The sequence below is a fragment of the Saccopteryx bilineata genome, chromosome 12 (assembly GCF_036850765.1).
Source record: "Saccopteryx bilineata isolate mSacBil1 chromosome 12, mSacBil1_pri_phased_curated, whole genome shotgun sequence".
NCBI lineage: Eukaryota > Metazoa > Chordata > Mammalia > Chiroptera > Emballonuridae > Saccopteryx > Saccopteryx bilineata.
The window spans coordinates 34,236,956-34,242,955 of record NC_089501.1 but is presented as its reverse complement, the minus strand read 5'-3'; positions in this window follow the sequence as shown (position 1 = coordinate 34,242,955).

The following is a 6,000-nucleotide window of genomic DNA, read 5'->3' as shown; positions in this document are numbered from 1 at the left end:
TCATTATGGGAACTATAGTAGAGTTTCAGTTACCTGCGGTCAATCGTGGTCCAAAAATACTAAGTGGAAAATGTAAGAAATAAACAATTCATAAGTTTTAAATTGTGCACCATTCTGAGTGGTGTGATGAAATCTCGCGCTGTTCCACTCCATCCCTCCTGGGACATGAATCATCCCTTGTCCAGCATCTCCACACTGTAGATGCTCCCTGCCCATTGGTCACTTGGTTATCAGATCAACTCTCATGGTATCAGAGCACTTGTGTGAAAGTAACCCTTATTTTACTTAATAATGGCCCCAAAGCACAAGAGTAGTGATGCTGGCAATTCAGATATGCCTAAGAGAAGCTGTAAAGGGCTTACTTTTAGTGAAAAGGTGTGTATAGGAAAACAGAGTACGTGTAGGGTTCATACTATCCATGGTTTCAGGCTCCCACTGGGGATTTGGAACGTATCCTCTGTGCATAAGGGGTGACTACTTTATAGGAAACTAATAACAGCCCAACTCATCCCTGAGTGATGTCTGTAGGGCATTGGTTGGACTATAAATTGGCCATTCCTGGGTGATGTGCTTAGAGCTGGATCATCAGTAGGGCTGAGGATTTGGTGATTTCCTTTGAAAAGACAGTGGACCTAAGAGATGTTACTGACATCTAAAACAATTTTGTTTGGCTGCCAGGCATCCATATTCTTCTCTTATAAACAAAATGTCTCACCCGATAACAGTTAGTGGTACCACACAGCACTGCCTAAGTCCAACTGAGGTGATGTCACAGAGGTATTTTAAAATTTACTTGTCATTATCAGAACCTTCATTTTCTGGCCGATGTCTATTTCTCCTCTATTTAGTTGAAATCCTGCTTTGTGTTATATCTTTGCTATTCAGTTTTCTTTGGATCAAATGTGAGTTTGATCTACTATAAAAGGACAAACACTGCTAAAGACCCTCAATCTTGACTTAAATCACTTAATAATGCTGCCTTCAATGTATTAAAATCTATAGCTATAAATCTATAGAGAAGAGGTTGGCAAAGTTTTTCTGAAAGGGCCAGATAGCAAATATTTTAGGGTTTGTGGTCATATAGTCTTTGCTGTAACTACTGTAGCATCAACACAAGTATAGGCAATAAAGAAATAGATGTGTTTGTTTCTCAGTTTATTTGAGGACACCGAAATTTGAATTTCCCATACTTTTTTTTTTTTTTGTATTTTTCTGAAGCTGGAAACGGGGATAGACAGACTCCTGCATGCACCCGACCGGGATCCACCTGGCACGCCCACCAGGGGGCGACGCTCTGCCCCTCCGGGGCGTCAATCTGTCGCCACCAGAGCCACTCTAGCACCTGGGGCAGAGGCCAAGGAGCCATCCCCAGAGCCCGGGCCATCTTGGCTCCAATGGAGCCTCGCTGCAGGACGGGAGGAGAGAGACAGAGAGGAAGGAGAGAGGGAGGGGTGGAGAAGCAGATGGGCGCCTCTCCTGTGTGCCCTGGCCGGGAATCGAACCCAGGACTTCTGCACGCCAGGCCGACGCTCTACCACTGAGCCAACTGGCCAGGGCCTCCCATACTTTTGACATCATGAAATATTCTTCATTTGCCCCTCCCCCAAATATTTAAAAATATAAAAACCATTTTTTGCTACTGGGTTGTATAAATACAGCCAGTGTAACATATTTGGCCTATGAACCATAGTTTGCAGACCCCGTCCGTAGAAGATGCTTGAGGCTCCGTGTGCACCTAAAGTCACCTCTTATTTTGCTAACAGGATCCTAATTTCATTTGCGGAAGTATCCTCCCACCCCGACCTCTCAATGAAACCTGTCCGTATGCCTCAGCTTGTGCTGCAGGAGCATGTGGCCTTGGCCCATGTTCTGTCTTTCCACGGAACTTTTAGCCATAAGAAAGATGTGAGCCTGGAGACACCAGAGGCTACCACATGAATCTTAAGAATGAAGCTGACACAGCAGAAGGCTGAGCCAAGAAACTAACAGAAACTAGGCTTTGATTACATTTTTGGAGCGCCTGGATCAAGCCACTCATGACACTAAACGACCCCGAGGCTTTTCCGCCACATAGATACATCAATTTTCTTTTCTTTTTAAGTTAGTTTGAGTTTGGGTTCTCAGTCACAACAGGACACTAACTGAGGCCAAGCCTGTTACCTCTAGCATTTATTCTAAGTATAAAACAAAAAAATGTTAAAATTAGATGCCATTATAAGTACTAAATCAGGAAAGTTCAAATCAACAACGGTTTTGTTTTGTTTTGTTGTACTGAAACTAAATTCCTTCTCCCGGTGCGAATGTGGCACTGACTAGTGCGCGTGGGTTGTTTTGAGTTCTGCATGCCTTTGTGTCCTACACGTGTGTTGGGCACCATGCTTCATCGGCGCTCTCTATTTGAGCCATTGCAAAACCTTTCCATGGAGCTTGTTGTGACAACATTCAACTTTCTCTTGGTACAAATATTTCATTTACATAATAAGCGCTGTATTTTCCTTAGCTGCTAAAACAAAGAAGAACATCGTTATGCTTGCCTTTCAAATGATATTGATACTAAATTAAGCTAAAGTAGTTGATCTATGAAAATGTTTCAACTATTAATTGAAAAGAGAAACTTTGTGCTTTTAACAGGAAATGAATTCAGCTGTGGTGATTATGTCATTTGCCATTGGGACATGCCGATTCTCAGTAATTAGACAAGCCCGTGATGTCTAGACCTGTGTCATTCCTCTTTGGCTCCACCTCTGTGCCTTCCACCCGCTCCCCGTGTCCCACAATTCCCTCACTGGTGTGATCTGTTACTTCGGTGAGGGATTTTAAACTAATTGCACAGTTTTTTAGTCTCTTTGTCTGAAGTTGCATATAAAGTGTTCATACTGTTTTTCAGTTGGATACAATAATCTGTACATATACTGCTTATTTTAACCAGGATTGGTGAATTAATCACCTGCTCCAAAAATCTAGCAAAGAGAACCTCAAAAACACTGTGCCTTACAGCACAAAGCATCAATATTCTTGTTTCTAGGTCTGCAGATTAGCACGGTAGTTCTGCTTCAGGCTGCTGGCTGGCTTGTCTCAGCTCCTGGCTTTTGGTCCTAATGTAGACCGCCAGCATATCTTACTCTGGGGCCCAGACTGAAGGGGGAGAAACTAGCTGGTGCATGTGTCTTCATGGCAATCATAGGAGTGCTAAAGACTGAGCCAGAGGATGCAAGGGCATTTAAGTCCTTAGTGCACGTCATGTTCACTGACGCTCCATTCACTGGAATAAGTCACATGGTGCAGCATCAGCCGGATGGGGGAGTACAACTAACCCCAGCGTGCTGTAGGTTTACATTGCTGGGGGAGAGGGAAGAGCTGTGACTAATCCAATCTAGCACATGTACCTACTATGGCTTTACTTTGTATGAACCCTGTCTCTGCTCCTCCAACCCTCTGATCTCAATTTCTACTGATACTGTGCCCTGTGGGAGTGAGAAGGCTTTCTATAGCTAGTTTGAATTTTAAAGAAATAGATTAGTTTCCAGATAGCTTCATGGCCATAAATTCAGTAGCTGTTGCAGCTGAGTTTCTCTTTCATTTCAATATTCTGGCTTTTTTGTTGATTTATTTTTATTATAAAGTATCTTAAATATATTTTAAAATATAGTTAGCTTTAATTTTGTGTTTTATGCAGTAAAAAACAAAAATGTACATGATTTTATCATTTGATGTATACTTAAATATACAGAGTAACTAGGAAGAGATAGTGGACTTATTCACTTCCAGATTAACAAGACCTAGCAGAGTGCTGGGCATATAATATGTGCTTAATAAATGCTTGTTCATTTTTTTCTCACATTGTTTTCTCACTCACTAACGATTATTACTAGTCCAAAGGTAGTAATCTTAATATATATATATATTTTTAATATAGTTATGTGTATATAATTAATGTCCTCCAACTTTATCAGTATCAGTTACTTACACCCAAAAGGTATTTATAATGTGTAACATAGACAAGTGGTATGTGTTTGCTCTATTTAAGACTAATACAAATTGTTGGTTGCTTGTATTTTTAGGGTGTTTTTTTTTGTTTTTTTTTTAGTGAGAGTGAGAGAGCAAGTGAGAGAGAGAGGGACAGACAGGAAGGGAGAGAGATGAGAAGCATCAACTCCGTTGTGGCACCTTAGTTGTTCATTGATTGCTTTCTCATAAGTGCCTTGACTGGAGGACTCCTGCTGAGCCAGTGACCCCTTGCTCAAGCCAGCAACCTTGGGCTCAAGCCAGAGACCATGGATCAGGTCATGTCTATGATCCTATGCCCACTCTGGAAATCCCACTCTCAAAATGGCGACCTCGGGTTTTTTAACTTGGGTCCTCAGCATCCCAGGCCAAACACTTTATCCTCTGTGCCACCGCCTGATCAGGCTATTTTTAGGTTTGTGTGTGTGTGTTTTTTTGTTTGTTTGTTTTTTTGTCTTTTTCTGAAGTTGGAAACGGGGAGGCAGTCAGACAGACTCCCGCATGCACCCGACCGGGATCCACCCAGCATGCTCACCAGGGGGTGATGCTTTGCCCATCTGGAGCATTGCTCTGTTGCAACCAGAGCCATTCTAGCACCTGAGGCAGAGGCCATATAGCCATCCTCAGCACCCGGGCCAACTTTGCTCCAATGGAGCCTTGGCTGCGGGAGGGGAAGAGAGAGACAGAGAGGAAGGAGAGGGGGAGGGGTGGAGAAGCAGATGGGTGCTTCTCCTGTGTGCCCTGGCCCGGAATTGAACCCAGGACTCCTGCATGCCAGGCCGACACTCTACCACTGAGCCAACCGGCCAGGGCCTAAGTTTGTTTTTAAAATCATTTATTTCCATAGCCTTTTAATGTGCTGAGTATTTAGAAGAACATCTAAACAGATAGTTAGAAATATGTATCAATATAGGCCAAATATACTAATTTTCTATTTATAAATATCAGCCACAAATATATCCTTTAAAATTACTTTTAAGCATTTAAAATTAAAATTATATATGATGTATAAAAGGATAATAATGCATGAGAAATTTAGTAAAAAGAGTATTGTCTAATTTTTTTCTTCTTAGAAGGAAGTAAATGAATTCCTAGATTTGATTTTATGAAAAGTGATTAGATAATAACTACATAACAAAGTGAACTTAATTGAAAGACAGTTTGTTTTTTATAATAGGTCATGTCCTGAGGAGAAGAGCAATACTAAAGCAAGTAATCCCTTCTTGTCTTTTTCAGTGATTCTGAACATTCAGGCTATTTCTTTTGCTTTTTTACATGAAATATTTATTGTAGTATAAACATGCATCAATGTCTCAAGTTATAATCATCTCGCCAGATATATTTCTGGCATAAAGAAAGGAAGGAAACTAATATTCATGAAGTGTCTACTATGTGCCCAGTAAAGTGCTAGAAGCAGACACTTGTTGAGATGGGAAATAGTCTCATTTCTGAAACAGGCCCAGAGAGTTTGTGACAACCTTTTGATTCCAAAATCATGTTCTTTGGCATAAGTCAAAACCCAAGAAAATTATTCATTTGATAATATAGCAAACTGACTTGAGTTCCACTTGCAAGTTCAATAATGACAGTGTAGTAAAACCAAGTTTTATTTAGAGATAAACAGTAACTGTGTACATATGCTTTGCAATAGACAAATCACCGTGATCCAGAGTCCGCAGTAGGTATTCCCCAGGGCACGTGAGCAGCCGCCAGAAATGGGTCAAAGATGGATCTCTCCACGGCTGCTTTCCAGCCTGGGGCCTGAGTGGAGCCCTCCTGGCTGAAATCTCTCCCTTCTCCTGTGACTGTCCCATCCTGCAGTGCCTGCAGGGCTGACCCTGTCCCTAACCTCTAAACCCACTTCCTCTTTTGGTGGCATCTTGTTTTTCTCATTCTTCTAGACCCACTTTCCTAGTCTGGTGAAACCTCCAGACATCGTTCTGTGACATTTCTTCTTCTTTTTGTTTTTCAGGAAACAGCTTTATTTGGAGTTTA